Source organism: Bos indicus, chromosome 16, assembly GCF_029378745.1.
Source record: "Bos indicus isolate NIAB-ARS_2022 breed Sahiwal x Tharparkar chromosome 16, NIAB-ARS_B.indTharparkar_mat_pri_1.0, whole genome shotgun sequence".
Taxonomy (NCBI): Eukaryota; Metazoa; Chordata; class Mammalia; order Artiodactyla; family Bovidae; genus Bos; species Bos indicus.
This window is the reverse complement of record NC_091775.1, coordinates 27,321,951-27,340,665: the sequence shown is the minus strand read 5'-3', so window position 1 is coordinate 27,340,665 and position 18,715 is coordinate 27,321,951. Positions and strand designations below refer to the sequence as shown.

General features: G+C 36.0%; 1 protein-coding gene across 2 annotated transcripts in view; it reads right to left on the bottom strand.

The window, feature by feature from the left end:
* DISP1 (dispatched RND transporter family member 1) overlaps positions 1 to 18,715 on the bottom strand; it is a 221,481-nt gene that overhangs the window by 86,793 nt on the left and 115,973 nt on the right. Inside the window, exon 2 of one of the 2 annotated variants that reach the window (XM_070768006.1) lies at positions 35 to 107. The exons of the other annotated variant lie outside the window; for it this stretch is intronic. The gene's annotated coding sequence lies outside the window, so the exon portion shown is untranslated. The remainder of the gene's footprint in view (positions 1 to 34; positions 108 to 18,715) is intronic. 2 annotated transcript variants of the gene reach the window in all.

Genomic DNA, 18,715 nt, shown 5'->3' with positions numbered 1-18,715 from the left:
TTATAAGAATACGAATATAATACAAATAACATACCAAATGAGTGTTAACTGACTCTTCATGTTATTCGTAAGGCTTCTGGTCAACTGCAGGCTGTCACTGGTTAAGTCTGGGGGAAGTCAAAAGTTATACATGATTTTCCACTCACAGGGTGTTGGGGCTCCTAAACCCCATGTTGTTCAAGGGTCAACTCTAATTCTCTACATTATTGGATTTAATTTGCTAATAATTCATTGAATTTTTTTTTCATCTATGTCAAGAGATACTGATCTGTAGTTTTCTTTTTGTAATATCTTTATCAGGTTTCAGTATTAAGATAATGCTTGCCTCATAGAATGAGTTAGGAAATATTCCCTCTGTTTCTATCCTAGTAAAAGGTTATCTTAATGTATTTAACATAGTAACTTATTAATAGCATGACAAATGCTACTTTAAAAACATTAAAACAAAAATCATCACCATGACTGGTGCTCCTCAAGAACAAGGCATCTTTGGCACATTCATATAACCTCAAATGAAGAAAGTATAAGCACGCTCTAGATGGTCATTACCATCCCTGAATGGTAGACCTTTCTGGGCTGTCAGCCAGAACGGACCTCCTGGGTATGTACTGGTAAATTCTCCAGCTCCAGTGCTGGGAAGTGTGGACACAACAAGACAACTGTCCGATGCCCATACCAAACCAGCATGTGTGGGCTGTGACATGTATCATTAGATTCTGGCATCCCCCAAAACTTAAGATACTATAACTGGGGATGGACAAAACAAGCCAGTTGAGGCATCCTTAACCTTAAACATCTTGAGAGAAGACAAGCCCACAACTTTCTTTGCTAACTTGTTCCAGGTACTCATATAATTCAAGATCACAAAACTTCTGACAAAAACATAGGGAAAAAATATTTAAAGCAAATTTAAATATTTCTATTCCTTTATAATAAAACTCAAAACCTAATTGTATATTAAAAATTACCATGACAGATACGTAACAAGCATAGGTTCAAGCATTGCCTTTGCAAAGAAACACCAAAGGAGATAGGAATTCCATTACTCTGAATACAAAGCAACAGCAGCAACAAAATAAACTTACACAATTACTGACATCAAGAAAGTACATTATTTACTAAGCAGATCACTGTATCTGAGTTCCAAGTTATGTTAACAACAGAATACCACCAAGACAACCTCTGCCTTAAAAAGAAACAGAGAAGTGATATTTATCAATATTTACCAATTTATCAATGTTATTTTTCAGTATTTAGACTTCACAAAGAACTGTCAACGGAAGTGTCATACTTCAGGAGAATGAAGGATGAAAAAAACTGAAGAGTCAGAGAAACTGAACTAAATAGTTCTTTGTTTTATTTCTAAATTATGGCATCCACCTTGTTAGTCACCCAACAGACTGCTTTCCTGGATATCTCAGTCAATGACCAAGAATTGCTAAATATGTGTTTTACCTAATAGCCTCAAGTCACAGTTCCTTACATAGTACACTGTCAGCACGGCCGTCAGTCACAGTGAAGGAACATCACACACTCCCCCTCACCATCCCTTTGGGACATTAGGCCATGCCGTGCTCATTCCTTTCTTTGCCAAGCGGAATGCCTTAGTAATATGCATCCACACCCTGTTGGCTTTGCAACAAGTCAAACCCAGCATCAAGGATCCAACTCATATCCTCTATAGAGCAACAAGTGTAACAGTCAGAAATTTCTAAAATGATCCCTAATCTTGCATAAAGCTAAGATACATCTTTTGCTTAGATCAAAAAAGCCCAACTTTTGGAAATAACTGCTTTTTTTAATCTCTGATTATTTGCAATGATGGTTACTTTTGATACATACTTGACAATTAGTATTTAAACAGTATCCAGGACAGCTAAAGCTAAACTCAGATTTTATATATCCAGGAGTATATGAAAGATACTCAGTCTTTGCTACTACGATCTAAACTTCCTTATATATATTTTTTGACACTGTCAGAGATTAAATTTTACAAGCTCTGTCATTATACCTCCTAAGAGGGCAACAATATTGGCAGTGCTTATTCTCACAGTGATAAATAACTCTGTATCCTTGCCAAGAGGGTGAGTGAAAAAAAGGGGGGAGGTGAGAAGATTGAAAAAGGAGGTAAGGTCCTGGTGTTCATGTTATCTTATCTTTGAGGGCAAAGCCCCTTGAACTAGTCCAAAGGAAACTCGAATCCAAATTAATAATAATGCACAGATTTCACCAGGTCACAAGAAAAATACTTTTTTTCTGATCCCAACTTCAGAGCATAAAACTAATATCTCATTGGTATAATACATTTTGAAATCAACTAAGTTTGTATATAGAAATACACATTTATTTCTGTTTTCTGGTACTAGTATACATGAAAGGTTTCACTGTGGATATGCCGAAGTCTCCCTAGAAGAGTTTTTATTTTTTAAAAGTTCCTTTAAAAAAATTAAATACTGGTCCCTTTGATCAAAACTAACTTCAAATAGAAGACCAAAGAATTTTATAACAGCCCAAAGATTTTAATGATTTTCTCTGGATCAGCTGGCATCAGAGTAAGCCTATACTGACATGAGTAAGAGAAACATGTAACAGTATTAGTTATACGAGCAGACCATATCCATTTTTTTGTTTAGAATTTTTAAAAAATAAACTACTTCCATTTCAAGTATGAATTTGGGAATAAAACAAGTTATCTCTCCTTGGCTCTGGAATGTTTGAATTTCAAATTTCATAAAAGTTATCTCTAAGATGAATACTAAGAAAAGATTCCTATTTTATTTTTCATCTACTTTTATACTAAATGTTTAATGCTAACATCTTGGTGTCACTTTTTTTTTTAAGACAAGTGATTTTTTTTTTTTTTTTTAATAAAAGTAGAGGAAAAGAGGCAAAGGAAGACCAGCTAGGGTAAAATCTTGTGCTAAGCAAATAAAGAGAATATAGTTCAGGTAGTTTTAATATGCTATGAACCAACTTCTTTTTCAAATAAACTCTCTAACATGGAAGTTCATATTTTAGATAATATGGATATAAGAGTAACATGTCCGCTCTCTCTGCTCTTTACAGATATATACATACAAGCTAACGTGCGAAAGCAAATTATCTCATCCATGAAAAGCAAATTTAATCTATTAATGTATTTGCTTGACTCTTAATGTTTTTTATAAAATGATTCAGTCTTAATTTTATATTTCACTTCAAACTATTTCATAGCTAAGTTTTTAAGGAGAATACAAGTGATCAAGAATCAAGGAGGAAAAAAAAAAAAAGAATCAAGGAGAAAGGGTGGAGGGCAGTGTTTTTTACATCAAAATAAATCTTAACATTCTAAATTCCAGTCAATATTTTTTACTTTATTCTAAAACTCTGAAGTATAGTTTGAAGTTTTTTAAAGTACAATTATGTTTCTGTTTTTAGCATTCCTGCTATGAAAATCTAGTTCTGTGGGCTGAGTCCTGCACACTGTCTCGTATCCCAAGATCACGTCACTGCATATGGCGGCGATACTTCATTCTTGCTCCCACTACCTCATATGTCAATACTCAGACATGAAAGCACTTTCCTATCACTCTGCTATTTTTCTAGCTCACATTCTTTAGTGAAACCTCAAATAACCAAATAAGTTCAACAAAAGTTTACTGAAGCTTAGGAATATAGTATGATTGCCTCTTATTTTCTACTGCCTCATAAGTTCTGAGAATAAAATTAAAAGGAACAATTTGATTAATACATGAGTCAACCTCCTATAATTAACTTTAAGAAATCTCTTGTACAGAAAGAGAGTTTAACATATGAGGAAACTAAAGCCAACGGATATAAAAGAGAGGAGTAACAGAAGGCAAATGGTAAAAGGAACATGGGAAATGGAAAATGGCCGTAGTATTGGGGTGATAAATTCAAGACACACACAAGTAATGGGGATGAAAACAAGCAAGGCAGAAATGGAGGCAGTGAGAGGAAAATTGAAAACTGGAGGAAAAAGAGAAAATACAACACTGAAAATAGATAGGGCAGAAGAAAAGTTAGGTGTTTCATGCTGTAACCTAACACAGCGTGGTAATCTTTGCTTTTATAAATAAAAACAATTTATTTGCTTTGCTTAATAAATAAAAACAATTTATTAGGAGAAAAAAATACAAATGAAGAAACTACAACATTCCACATATCTATGGTTACTGCAGAGGTATAATTAAGCACTCCTGTACACTAGCTGAGCACCAAAGAATTGATGCTTTTAAACTGTGGTGTTGGAGAAGACTCTTGAGAGTCCCTTGGACTGCAAGGAGATCCAACCAGTCCATTCTGAAGGAGATCAGCCCTGGGATTTCTTTGGAAGGAATGATGCTAAAGCTGAAACTCCAGTACTTTGGCCACCTCATGCAAAGAGTTGACTCATTGGAAAAGACTCTGATGCTGGGAGGGATTGGGGGCAAGAGGAGAAGGGGACGACAGAGGATGAGATGGCTGGATGGCATCACTGACTCAATGGACGTGAGTCTGGGTGAACTCCGGGAGTTGGTGATAGACAGAGAGGCCTGGCGTGCTGCGATTCATGGCGTCACAGAGAGTCGGACACGACTGAGCGACTGAACTGAACTGAACTGTACACTATGGTTCCTCTTGAAATTCCAGCCTACTTTCTGTGTAACCCCATAACATTCATTGTAATTGTGAACACACAGGAACTTGATTAAAGCACATTAGTAAGAGCTTATGAAAAACAGAGGACTACTGGACTACCAGAGATGGGAGTCAGCCTCCTCTGACCTATGGACAAGGGTCATATTGAGTGCTAACTCTTGTCTGCCACCATGCACCCACTCCTCGCTACTTCTCGAGGTGGCAATCACCACCTCACTTCTTCATTAAAATAATCTCTTTCATCTGCCAAAGAAATAAAAAGGCACCAGATAATGGCATCCTTCCTTTTAAGAGTTCCTTAGCTTTGCTCTATACAGTCTCATAATACTTGAAACAGATGTAAATCCACAAATGTAAACAAATGTAAATCCACATTTTCCCAGTCCTTTTGTCTCCTAGACAATTCAAACTGGAAACAGCAAGAGATTTTGGTTTAGAGAAGACAATCTCTGATACTATGATACCTTTACTGTTACCTACAGAGCATTTATTCAGTCTAAAGATCAACTTTGGGACAAAATGAAAAATAGGTTTAACTGTACATTAAAATAACATAAGAGAGATGGAGGCTTTCAAATAACCTAATCATCAGGAAAAAAGAAAACACAGCTTGAGAAAAAAGAATTGACCGGAAAAAAAAAAAAAGGAAAGCCACTAAATCAATTACTATTAAATCTTAAAGAAATGTATATAGATCATTTATAGGGCACAAATACTAGATTTTTGACTAGACAAAGTCAACTTTTTAAAAACGATGCCATCCCATTACTCTCAATACAGAGATTCCCCCTTGCCTACCAGAAGGGTTCCAAAGGGTTAAAAAGAACCTTCCCAATCATGCTCTTACATAAATTCTCAAGCCCAGCCAAACTATTCTCAACTTTATCACTTACATACAATTTGCTCATATTGCTCCTTCTCTCTCCCTACTCACCTCCACGACATTGACAAAGCTGAATTCTACCTATTTCTTCAAGGTACAGGTAAATTTCCTTTTCTCTTTTTAGACTGCTCTGCCTCACAGAGATCATTCTCTCTTCTGTCTACCAAACAACTGGTTTCTATAACATGTATTGGATATTCACAGTGTTATAATAGCACATTTTTTTTGTAGTGAGAATAATTAATGTTCTTGTTTAATATATTATGTACATACATTCTCAAAGACAGGATTCCTACACCTTGCTGACATATTTAATCAACTTCAGGACTGTTTTGTATTTGTGCCCACACCCTTCCTCTGGGATAACTTTTCTGATTGTTGAGTGCACCTTTAATTTAGCATTTCTTCTCAGGAGGTTAGGTGAATAGTGAACACTCTTATACACTTGAAATTTTCTTAATTTTGCTATCATTCTGGAATAATACTTTAGCAGAATACAAAAGTCTATCTATTCTAACAGAACTTTGAAGCTGTTAGTTCTGTCTTCTGGCATCTATGTTGCCAATGAGAAATCTAGTATAGGTCTAACTAAGTCCCTTTAGGTAAAGCCTTTTTCTCCCAACTGTTTTCGTATTTTCTCCTTTGTTTGCTGCAGTTCTACTATTATTGTTTCTTGATGTGGATTTAGCTTTATTTACCCTGTTTAGTGTGGGGGTAAGGGGTGCTTCTGTGGTGGCTTAGGGGTAAAGAATCCAGCTGCAATGCAGGAGACTCGGGTTTGATTCCTGGGTTGGGAAGATCCCCTGGAGAAGGAGATGGCACCCACCCCAGTATTCTTGCCTGGGAAATCCCATGAACTTTCCAGAAATCCCATGGACAGGAGAAGCCTGGAGGGCTACAATCCATGGGGTCACAAAGAGTCGGACACGACTTAGTGACTCAACAACAACCCTGTTTAGTACCCGGGTACACTTTTGATGTGATGACTCATAGCTTTCAGCAATTCTGGAAAATCTGAGATATTACCTCCTCTGCTCTTTGAACATACTTATTTTACAACCTTCGTTAAAATTGCATAGTAGTGAATTCAACTCTAATTAAAAAAATTTTTTTGGCAGAGGGGGAGTTTTAAACTTGTATTTTTGGTACTGCAGGCTCATTTTTTAATGGGAGTATTTTTTATTTTGTTTTAACCCAGTTTTCCTTTCTTCCCCTCTCCTGACAATTGTTTTTGCAGTTGCTTGCACTTGCTCCCTCTCCTAACCGGATTTTGTACAATTCTTAGCTCTAAAACAGTCCAGACAATAACATTTAAAAACTATACCTCTACGGTGATATTAGGGATATATAGAGCCAGCAGACAAAATAACTCAGTTTCTGATCATTAAACTGTGCTTTTATCCTACTTTCTCCATTTAACTCACAGCTTCTAACAACACTATGGTTTCCCAAAGTTGGCAGTGCTGGCAACTTTTCAGGCTTCAGACACAATAATGGAAATCAGGCTGGGGAGAAAGGGTTCTCCTCACTCCATTCCTTCCTTTAAGCAATAAGCTTGGCTCCTTTCCCATCTTCTGAGGAGCAGCTGAACAACCTTCTGCCTTCTGGCCAGGAGCTTGGCAGGCTAACAGTTCCGGTCGTACCAACAACTTTCTATTTCTGATCACTTTCAGGTCATCTGAAATGTTTGTTTTGATTTTGAGTCAGCTATGACATTTTTGTTCTCTTTTTATATTCGGCCACTGCCATGTGGAGGATGGTGTTGAAACAGGTCATTTGGACCAAGCCTGACCAGAACTCTCCTGTGTCTTTTGTCTGAACCTCAGTGCCCAGTATGGTGCCAAACATAGAAGAGATTCTCAATAAGTAACTTTCACACAAAAAGTACAAATAAATGTGTATATATGAAAATATGTCAATGGAATCTTGAATCACAATAGAGGAGCACTAACACATTCATAAACAATCATAGTAGAATATGTTTTATTTGCTCTGATTAAAAATAACCATACTGTGCATGTCAATCACATGAATGTGATAACTTCTGTGTAATTCATAATAAGCTTGAAATAGTTATAATTTTAAGAAAATGAGTGAGCTAATTGGCATAAAACACTAACCACAGTGTCTGATTTATCTCTTCCTGAATCCCTTTGTTCTCTACATACAATATACTAATGGTGATATCATTCTAAGAAAAGTTTATCTTGAATCAGAAACAGAAATTAACATGCATCAATCCATACTCATTTAGCAAATTCATTCACATATCATTCCCAGAAGAAACTCACCCCAAGAAGCTTTTTTGTAAGAGGAGTATACTCTAAGGAAGAAGAAAAGGTATTCCAAAGCACACCAAGAAACAACAGGATACAATACATTTACAAAGTGTAGTACAATAACATCACAGAAAGTAGAGCTATTATCCCCAAGTATTCTTAAAGAAAGGGAAAAAAAAAAGGAGGGAAAGAAAGAAAGAAAAAGAAAAGGTCAAAGAATAAAAAAATCCATCCAGGGTCTTGAGCACTGGCCAAGAGAAAATGGTCTTTGATTTTGGAAATGGTCTTCTGATTTTATTTTTCACTGACATATGCTTGGTACAGAGAAAGCAAGTTCATTAGATTATTGATTTCAAAAGAAATAATGTTTAAAAATACCCAATTGCCTTTAATTCTCTGTCCATCATAGGACCTCTCTGACTTAGAAGTTTACCTTTTAGGAGAATAAACACAGCAAATGGAAGTGTATTGTTCTGCTCTGAGCTAGTTTTGTTCCCACCATAACATAAAAAAATTGACATTATACTTCACAAATAAGTCTTCAGTTACTACTGGCTAAACAGACAAGTGTCCTTCCACCAGCAGTGATGAAAGTCCGAGGTTACTGCACCAAAGTACAAACATCTCTACTTCATTTAAAACTCTGTACATTCAGCGATTAGTAATTTCAGCACAGCTACACTAGGTCATCAAATTGTTATATCATTCAGTTTACAGTTGGAAATGACCTCAGTGGTCATCTCTTTTATAGAATTCCTAATCTCATGACTGTTAGCTGTTACCTGATGAGCCTACTGATATCAGAATTCTCTAGAAGATCCATTAAAACACAGATCACTGGGTCTTCCCCTTCCCCACTCCCCACCAGATCCTGATTTGTTAGTTTCAGGTTAGGGCCCTGAGATTTACATTTCTAACAAGCTCCTAGAGGATGCTGAAACGGCTAGTTGAGGCGCCAACTTTGAGAAGCACTGCTCTAGCTTCTTTCCCTTTTTACTATATCCTACAAAGCTGATGGGTGTTCTTTGGAAGGAATGATGCTAAAGCTGAAACTCCAGTACTTTGGCCACGTCATGCGAAGAGCTGACTCATTGAAAAAGGCTCTGATGCTGGGAGGGATCGGGGGCAGGAGGAGAAGGGGACGACAGAGAATGAGATGGCTGGATGGCATCACTGACTCAATGGACATGAGTCTGGGTGAACTCCGGGAGTTGGTGATGGACAGGGAGGCCTGGCATGCTGCGATTCATGGGGTCGCAAAGAGTCGGACACGACTGAGCAACTGAACTAACAAAGCTAATCAAATGAATTCTCCTCAGACCAGACATTTATGTAGTATCTACCACTCTCTTACTAAAGCTACTCCATTTAATGTTAGCCCCTCTATAAATCAGATTCCTCATTCATTCTGACCTCATCTCTTGTCCAACCAAGCAAACCCTTTCACAATTCTGCCACTTCTATTCACCCTCTGCAAGGAGGTTCTCTTTTTCTGCCAATAAATTTTTACTATTTTCTTAATCAATGGTTATTTATTCATTCAGTAGTTCAATAAATATTTGTGAAGTACCACCATAGTGGGTTCTATGGGTTAGTTACTATGCTTGGTGCTGTGAAAAAAGCTGAGGTCAAATCTTCCATAATTAACCTTGAATCAACACCAAATACCCCATGACTCTAAATCTCTCTTAGAAATTAGATTCCTTAAACAATCAAAAACTTCTGACCCCCCAAAAGCATTTTGAAGTGGTTTTTCCAGAAGTGGAAATGGATATACAATTAACTTACTATACTCTCTTTCCTTATCCTCTTATAAGGGCTTCCCTGGTAGCTCAGCTGGTAAAGAATCCACCTACAATCAGGAGACCCCTGTTTGATTCCTGGGTCAGGAAGATCCTCTGGAGAAGGGATAGGGGATCCTCTTATAAGTTAGAATCTACTGTAAAAAGAGTTAAGGGTTTAATAAAAGATGCCATTACGTATAAGCTGAATAGATTTGCAATATCTTCTTCTCACGTAATAGGCTTTAAAAAAGTAAGTGCTAACCCAGAGGGATGGTATGGGGAGGGAGGAGGGAGGAGAGTTCAGGATGGGGAACACATGTATACCTGTGGCGGATTCATTTTGATATTTGGCAAAACTAATACAATTATGTAAAGTTTAAAAATAAAATAAAATTTTTTAAAAAAGTGCTAGTAATTACAAGTTGATGCTTGGTATTCTCTACAGATAAAAGAAAACTGAAATATTTGAGGGCAGAAAATAAACCTTACATCTTGTTGTCTCTGGAGTTTCACAGATCACACAACAATTGCTCAGAAGTTAGACAAAAGGATGAAACTACTCAATGCCCTTTAAATTTTTCATATAAAATATTTCTATAGATAACACTATAGCAATACATATTTAATGGTAACATTTTACTCACTCTTTTGAATCAAATATTTCTTAAATCCTCAAAGTCCTATGAGTACATTTTAAAATTTGCTTTTACTCATGCTTACTTAAATTTTAAATAATATTTATTCATATTCTAGCACAAATCTGAATGAAGTCATACAAGTTATCCAAAACTAATAACCCCATGGAATAAATGGAATTATTAATGCTAAAAGAAGCTTTCACACAGACCCAATTAAATCAATGTTATAATTTTATTAAAGCATGACAGAAGAGTCCATGTAAGTGCAATAAAGTTTAATGGAAACTCAGTCTGGTACTAAGAGTAGGCATTATATTCAATGAAAACATAAATTATAAATAAAACATAGTCTTATAGAAGTCTGTAATGTCTCAGAAATTAGCTAACATATACTTATAATCAAACTTATGCATTCAGAGTTTGCAGATAGCTACAGTGATGCTAGATACTGCTTATATAGTCTGCATCTGAAAAATGAAGTTATTCTTTAATTAGCTATTTCTATGCCGAAGTTAATGGTTGTTTGAAAATGAGTCTCATTACATGATTCTGTAAATGTACTCTGTAATAACTAACATTACCACACAGCTGTATAAACATATTTACTATGACATATTCTTCTACCACAGGTGTATATTTTCCATTCTGAGCATTACTAACATGTATTTCATACTAGCCTGATTTGGAATTAACATTGAAGGGAAGAAATTTTTCTTAAATCATTCAACTAATACTAAAATAAAATGTTAACCCAACAGAACACTTACTATGTCATAATCCATTTTTGCATTTTTATGTTCCAACTTGTTCCTAAAAGGGTTTATGGCAGCTATTTAATTTCTTTATTTTAGAAATATTAACAATTAAATCCTCATCTAAAATTTCAATAAGATCAGCCTCAACATAAATTAGGATTTGCATTTACCAGCATACATCACTCACAGCATGAGTATACTTTATATTTTTCTAGTAACATAGTAAAATATAGTTTAATAAGGTTAATAAACTATTCCAATAATATAATAAGTAGAAATCACTTTATTAGGACACGAGCTCCTGAATAAATTAAAGATAAATTATTCCTTCTAAATTTAATATAAGTACCATAATAAGAGAAAAGACTTCAGAAATGAACTTTTAGCCTCTTTTGAACATTAAGAATGCTAGTATTGGGCTTCCCTGGTGGTCCGGTGGTGAAGAACTGCCTTGCAGTGCAGGGGACATTGGTTCAATCCCTGGTCTGGGAAGATCCCGGATGCCACAGGGCAACTCAGCCCATGGGCCACAAGTACTGAGCCCTCACGCTCAACTACTGAAGCTGGTGCACCTGGAGGCCGTGCTCCACAGCAAGAGAAGCCACAGTTAGAAGCCTGCACCCTGCAACTAGAAAGTACGCCCCTGCTCACCACAACTGGAGAGACCCCACACACAGCATCAAAGACCCAGCACAGCCAAAAGTAAAAATCAATCAATTTAAAAAGAATGCTAATGTTAATTGAGAATGAAAAAGTCTAAAAACATGTTAGTATATACATAACAATAAATGGCTCAGTAATGACTTACAATGTAACAGACCAAACACTGAATGATCACTTAAGAGCAGAGGCTTAGGAAGGCTCCCATAAATATATTTTGGAGATAACTTTTTAGCTTTGGAAAAATAAGAGACGAAAAACTTCACAATGGCAGGTAATCCAACACCTTCCATGTTTCAAGTGATTTCTAAGGATGTGTAGGCCTTTATCTAAAGGACATGAGAATATTTTTCAGCCAATGTCCAACAACTATTAGCTTCATCTTCCCTGATTAGGGAAAGGAATAAACAGACTCTTTTTCCTTTCCAGTCTAAATAACACCAGATCTTTAAAACCAGCTTATGGAGCTTTTGTTTTCTCTCTCATCCTAAAGGGAAAACACAGTAACTCAGGTACTTGATAAAATAAAAAGCTATGTTCCAAATTCTTCACGTTATTGTATTAGTAGTTATATTTAAATATACAACTTTACATTTTAAAACTTACTTAAAAAAAAACCTACTGTTTACAATTAATCACAGCAACATATTTACCCATTTTTCTTCGCTCATATTGATTCTTGCATTTCACACTTTCCATCTGGGTTCACTTTCTTTCCAGTTGAAACATATGCTTTTGTAGCTCTTTTGGCAAAAATCTTTGAATAGTATATATCTTCAATCTTTCCACATTTCAAAATGCCTTCTTTTCACTCATACTCTTAAATATTTTCCTCAGTACTTTGAAGACATTATTCCACAGCCTTTTGGCATCTGTTAAGAAGTCTGATGGAGAGGGCAATGGCACCCCACTCCAGTACTCTTGCCTGGAGAATCCCATGGATGGAGGAGCCTGGTGGGCTATAGTCCACGGGGTCGCTAAGAGTCGGACACGACTGAGCAACTTCACTTTTGCTTTTCACTTTCATGCATTGGAGAGGGAAATGGCAACCCACTCCAGTGTTCTTGCCTTGAGAATCCCAGGGACGGGGGAGCCTGGTGGGCTGCTATCTATGGGTCGCACAGAGTCAGATACGACTGAAGCAACTTAGCAGCAGCAAGAAGTCTGAAGTGAAGTGAAGTTGCTCAGTCGTGTCTGACTCTTTGTGACCCCATGGACTGTAGCCTACCAGGCTCCTCCATCTATGGGATTTTCCAGGCAAGAGTACTGGAGTGGGTTGCCATTTCCTTCTCCAGGGGAATCTTCCTGACCCAGGGATCAAACCCAGGTCTCCCACATTGTAGGCAAACACTTTTACCATCTGAGCCACCAGAAGTCTGGGGTCAATATTAATTTTCATTCTGGGTACGAAACCTATCTTTCGTCTCTGGTCACTGTTAGTATTTTCTCTTAGAGACGACTATTTCAAACCTTTTCTTGGCCCTTCATCCCTCTGACAAATCCTTCTCTATCCTCATGTTGGGTTCATGACCTGGGTATCTATTTCACTACACAAACAATCAGAAGATAACTTCCAAGGCTGCCTGTCATCACAGCTACTCACCTACACAAATTCATTTTCTGCCATCTCCTCTGGAGGTAAACTGTTCTCATATCTAGGGCTAACCATGACATATGTGTACGAGATACCATTCCTTTCACCTACTAAAGAACACTGTCAAACAATTTTCATTTTCCTCATAAAATTTTCTCTTTCTAGTGGACTATTCCCATCAGTTTACAAACATGCTTTTACTTTTCCCATTTTAAAATAACAAAACAAACCAAAACCTCTCTTGGTCCACATCTCCCTTGAGCTATTGCCCAAATCTCCAGACAAAGCACCTAACTTCAGCTCCCCCTCAGTTCTCTGTTCATATAATTAGTTGAGATAATAGCTTATTTACAATAAGATCACAGTTAACCTAATTGGAATCATATTGTGATCAATTGAGATCATAGTTCACTAATTTTATCTTGATCTCCTTTCTCTAATTTTTCAGGTGAATTATTTTAATGCACTAAAAGTACATTCTGGAAGGAATCAAAATGTCTTTCAGTAGATGAGTAGATAAACGAACTGCTGTACATCCAGACATTGGAGTATTATTAAGCCCTAAAGACGAATGAGCTGCCTGGCCATGAAAATACAGAACTAAGAGATCTTAAATTCATATTAGCAAGTAAAAGGAGCCAATCTGACTGGTTCCAACTATATGACATTCTAGAAAAAGGCAAATCTTTGGAGACAGTAAAATGTGGTTGCCAGGGGTTGAGGCGAGGAGGGAAAGATGAAAAGGCAAAGCACAGGTTTTTAGGGCAGAGAAAATACTCTATATAATACTATTATGATGAGTACTTATACAAACCCATGGAATGTAAACACCAAGAGTGAACTGTAATGTAAGCTCTGGGCTTCAGGTGATTACAATGTGTCAACAAAGGTTCATCATTTGTAACAGCATACTACTCTGGTGGGGGTACTGAAAGCCGAGGAAGCTGTGCATGTGTGGGGAAAGGGGTTGTATGATAAATCCCTGTATCTTCCTTTCAATTTTGCTGTTAATTTAAAAAATTGCTCTAAAAATAAAGTCTGTTGTTTTTTTTTAAAGTAGGTTCTTGGTTATTTTGGGTGTTGCTCTCCAGTTATGTGTCATCCAGTTTACTAATTTGTTGAGAGTCACTACTTTTCCATATTCTGACTAATCCATTACTAGGATTTCCAACAGAAGAAAGAAAACAGAAGTACTGAAAATCAACAAACTTAAGAGTGCAGTAAAGTCAAAACCACTCATCAACTGGATTTCCTTTTTAGGTATCTCATATATCATAGATAATAATCCACATTAACTGTATCATGTTGAGTTTGAATGTACGATATAAATTCTTCACATATATTATTTCATTTAATCCTCATTGTTACCTGTAGAGGCAATTACTATGACTAACCTCATTTCTCAATGAGAAAAATAAAACTTATCTGAGGTTATACAATGAGAAAGTGGCAGGACTGACCCCCAAACCTAGGCAGTTTGAATCCTGAGCCTAAACTCGTAACCATTGTATTATCGATCTCAATCTCAGGATTTATGTTAATAAGGAAATGTATACTATCCAACACATGAATCCTATTAGTACTTTTAGGAATTAAACCACTTGAATTTTACTTATTTTAATTAATCTTACTAAATTCTTAATTATACAGTATATATTATACTTTTATTAAACTTCATAATTATTTGAATTCAAAGTCAGAAATCTTTGAGGGTGTTAAACAATTGCTTTTTGAAATTTTTTCTTACAGCAAAAGCCAGCTTTATACAGTACGTAACACTGAATTTCCTCTTGCTTTAATTAAATACCCTCATTCCTTCAAGGCAGGCAATATAATACAAGGCCCTCACCCTTTGCAGCGAACACATAATTAAAATGGAGATTTTATTTTGCATACTCGGTCCACATAAAACTCAGAATTAATGCTCATAATTACTCTCAACCATTTTTTAATTACTATTGACCATTTCACAACTTGAAAATCACAGATAATTCCTCAACTTAGAAGACATGTTCTAATTTTCTCAGGCAGATACTGAAAGCAAATCACCTTAAAAAGTATCTTAAACTTTTTCTTAGCATTAGAATCTGAGACACTTTTTTCCTGATTTCCCCTCTAAAATCAATAGGTTGAAATTTAGGGGAGAGAGCACAATGACATAGAAAGACTGTTTTAAACTTAATTTCTGTGAACTTTGGTTTTCTTATGGCCTTATTGTCGGAATCAACTAAAAAAGGCTATATTCATATAAAGTGTTATTTTACATAGAAGCTGCTTTGAAAGGTGTTTACAATTTATTTACTAAGAAAACATTTAAGTCTTTTTTCCAGAAACATTGAAGACTAAACAGTACAAGAGTTAAACTAACTCAGCATTAAGTGCATGCTTAGAAAAACCAGAATAAAAACCCAAGTACACTAACTGGATAATTTAATTTAAGCTAGTCAAAAGCTGAGCTCAGATATATAGGAGACAGATGTAAGGGAATGAAAGTAATGTAATACAGCCAAACCTGATGCAACCTCACACATTATCTGTTAAAAATGAAAACCATATCTTTCACAGTGAGCAGCTCTGATGTGTAGGTCATGAGATGACACGTCTAAACATGTTTTAAGCCATTAGGCATTTTTAATTGAAAAAGATTATTATTGCTATTATTAAACTAAAAATTCAGCAGGAGGAGAGTTATAAATTATGAAGTTATAAATTATCTAAGAATTTTCCGTTTGTTTTTCAACAGAATCACTTTTACTCTTTAAAGAACACTCTATGCCACATTCTTAAAAATAAAGGTGAAACTTCAATAATTGTGTTTCCTTCTCTGCTGTATGACCTCAATTAAAAAAAAAAATTCTCTTTACCACCTCTGAAAAAGAAACTTTGATACTGGTTTAAACTTTTATAATATATCAGCTAGTATGGACTTTTTCCATTCAAAACAAAGTTTATGTCCCTGCAGTTAAATTTCTTCCATCTACTAAGAGCTATAATCCCTGAGAAAGTGACCAGAACTTTACAAATAAGATTTAATAAGAAAGCTTATGTTTTTCCTCAAAGAACATGGCTAGTGAAAATCGGATGTCAACAATTCATCTGTAGGACATCAAGACACAAAGCCAAAGAAAAAATGACAGTAAAAATGCACTACTGACTGAAGATTTAAGACTTGGATTGAAAAAGACATATTCTTGTGATTCAGATTAGATTTAGAATGTTTTTGAAAGTAAATCGAAAATGGTATACTCTTATTTTTAAGGCATGTGTAGTTTGACTAAAACTCCCCAAAACTTTAGCCTCTAAAAATACAACAGAGTAAATATAATAAAACTGGTACATATTTTTAAGATATAAAAACATTCAAATCAAAGTGAAAGCTATGGATGTTAAGAAATGTTTCCTCAAGGGAATGGGGTCTACCTCATTATTTCTGGATTTAACTATAACTATTAGGTGCAAAATTAAATTATTCATGACAGGATCATTGAATTGCCTCTCAGAAAGTTTAATAAAGCATCCTAGAAATACAGACCAACTCCCCATAAATTTAAGTGACAGATGCTTTTTCAAAAATACACAAAACTAGATGCTAGCAATATTTTAACTATTTTAAAAATAATTTCATCATTTTCTTATTTTTAACCAACTTTACTGAAATATAATTTAACACACAATAGAAAGTACAGATTTTAAGTATATAGTAGAATGAATTTTCACAAATGGATAGATACATCCATGTTCCTACAAACCCAGTCAAACTACAGAATATTTCCAGCACCACAGAAAGTTTTTTTGTACCTTCTTATAGTCAATCTCCCCAGTGTATCCCACTCAAGGCTACCAATGATCTCATTTCTGCATTCATACAATACTTTTGCCGGTTCTAGAACTCTGTAAATGGAACCATATACTATACTTGTGAGCATGCGTGGTCAGTCACTCAGTCGTGTCTGACTCTTTGCAACCCCATGGGGGTTGCTAGGCTCCTCTGTCCGTGGGATTCCCAGGCAAGCATATTGTAATGGGTAGCTATTTCCTACTCCAGGGGATCTTCCCGACCCAAACCTGTGTCTCTTGCATCTGCTGCACTGGCAAGCAGATTCTCTACCACTAGCGCCACCTGGTAAGTCATACTATATATACTATGGTGCTTTGCTAATTCAGATGACACATCAGATTCTGATTTCATGGTGAAGTATTACATGGCCACATTCACATTTCTTTGCATTTGTTCTGTTAATGTATTTACAAATAATTATAGCCTGTGGAAAATACCAAACACTGGAAACCTAAATGTTATTAGACAGTATGGGAAGTACATAATGTTCGGATCTCCTAGCAGGTTAATAACATAACATAGAAACACATGTCTGAATCGCCAATTTAAGAACTTATTTTGCTATTGAAACTTGTTATTTCTTGGGACATCACTCATTGGAATTATACAAAGTGGACTATGTGGATAAACTTATTAATATTTATGTTGTTTCCAAGAATGATTCACAATAAGCAGTAGACAGGACTAGGAATACACACTAAAACACGGCAAGAGCCACAAGCAAGACTGATTGGGAACCCTTTTCTCCTCTGTGCTCCTATCCAGGTTCTCAGAAACGTGCATCTTAACCTGTAACCCCCTGGGTCAATGGTTCCTGCTTTTGCTCTGGACTCAGTATCAATGAACTCCTTTAAATCCACAATCTCTGCCTTGATTCTTAAACCTTAATTCTAATAGGAGCATTGTAACTTTCTCCATTTTGCTGATTTCTCCACTATTTGGTGTCTGATAAAAACAAAGCAAACCCCACATGAAAACACTTCTCCTTAGGTTCCCTATCGATAACTGCCCACCCCGACCCCTACCCCCACTCCCACTGATTTTCTGCTCTTGGCTCCTGATCATGTGGTTGATTGAAACCCACATGATTTTGTGCCCCCCTACTTATCCCCTTCATTTCACTGCCAGTTCTTAATAAATGTATGATTACAGTGTAAGTATATAAATACAGTGTATAAATATATTTTTTATTTTTACTCCTCTGCTTTCTCATTTGCCTTTCACTACTCAACATACGAAACCCTAGTTTCCACTTTTACCATTCTACAGGGTCTGGTCTTACTAAAGGTTGCTAATGAATTGGCAAATGAGACCTCTTTTCAGTTCTTACTCTACTTGATCTTTGTATAGAATTTGATGCCAAACTAGTCTTTCTCAAAACTCTCTTCTAACTTGGTTTTCTAAGTAGTATTTCATCCAGGCTTTTTTTTTTTTTTTTAACTGCATATTGCTTTTTGCCTTTTTGTTGGCTTTTTGTTCTGGCCTCCCCTTTAAATATGGGTTTTTTTCAAGGTTCTAAGTAAGTCCCAGCCCTTTCATCTAGAACACTCTTCCCGAGTCATTTTAGCTAACTCTGACCTCAATGCAATGCGGGAGACCCGGGTTTGATCCCTGGGTGGGGAAGATCCCCTGGAGAAAGGCAT